We start from the raw sequence: 1,135 nt of genomic DNA on the forward strand, positions 1-1,135 counted from the left end.
ATATATATATATATATATATATATATATACCGTCCAACATGAGGCAATACGTCACATCACGACTATGTTATGCAGCAATAACGGGAGTGGATATTACAATGTTATTAATAGTAAGATAAGTATAATACACCTCTGAGATTACAGAAACAGCCAAGCAAGTCATAGGAACAGTGAAACTTACCTTGTAAATGTTTCTACGTATAATCTGCAATAGGTAGCTGTGCTCTTATATAAGAATCATACTTCAAGCTGTTCCAAGTATAAGACAGTCTGATTAGGTTATCATTTCTTGATTTCAATGGACGTGTTTGTATCGTCATTAGAAATAGCAGTTATTGAAAATATACCTGTGTTGCTCATTTTCTCACGTTTATGGGCAAGATACAGTGTCGTTTTCAATTGTGAGGATACAATATCTTCGGAAGCTTTTCAAGGGTGACTATACAAAAACATAACAAATACACACACACACGCATACACACGCGCATGCACACACACACACACACACACACACACAGACAAACACACACACACATATTTTATTGTGTGTGTGGAGAGTCATTCTGTTTTTATGCCTTATTAATTAACACACTCACGGTTTGATTTCCACTCATTTACTTATTTATTTTACTAAAATTTTCGTTGATTCCTTCCGTTATCGGAGCTGCGTTCTTTTTGTTTGTTTGTGCGCATGGGTGTGCGTTAGCGAGCATGTGTATACACATATGTATGCATGAATGTACGTATATATGTATGTGAGAACGTATGCATATGTGTTTATGCATATATAGGTATGCGTGTGTGTGCGTTTGTATGTATTCTGCATATTTATGTTTGTGTGTGTATTTGTGTGTACCTCTGTCTCCTTGTGCGTGCGTGTTTGGATGTACCTATGAGTATGGATTTGTGTGACTGTGTATGTGCGTCTGTTATATATGGATGTATGTTTCCATATGTGTCCTTGTGTGTGTGTGTGTGTGTGTGTGTGAAATATGCGTGTGTGCATGTGGTCATACGTTTCAGTCATTTCTGTATGTATGTGTATATGTGTGCTTGTCTGTCTGTATAACCTATGTACTTATCTATCTACTTGTCTGTCTGTTTACTTACATATCCATTTACCTACTTATATATA

The 1,135-nt window shown here is 36.0% G+C and overlaps 1 long non-coding RNA gene across 1 annotated transcript in view; it reads right to left on the reverse strand.

Moving 5' to 3' along the window:
• Positions 1 to 1,135, reverse strand: part of LOC128247390 (uncharacterized) — a 13,277-nt gene that overhangs the window by 7,762 nt on the left and 4,380 nt on the right. The window contains exon 2 of the long non-coding RNA XR_008263769.1: positions 182 to 249. This is a non-coding gene — a long non-coding RNA (uncharacterized LOC128247390). The remainder of the gene's footprint in view (positions 1 to 181; positions 250 to 1,135) is intronic.

Source organism: Octopus bimaculoides, chromosome 3, assembly GCF_001194135.2.
Source record: "Octopus bimaculoides isolate UCB-OBI-ISO-001 chromosome 3, ASM119413v2, whole genome shotgun sequence".
In the NCBI taxonomy this organism is placed as follows: Eukaryota; Metazoa; Mollusca; class Cephalopoda; order Octopoda; family Octopodidae; genus Octopus; species Octopus bimaculoides.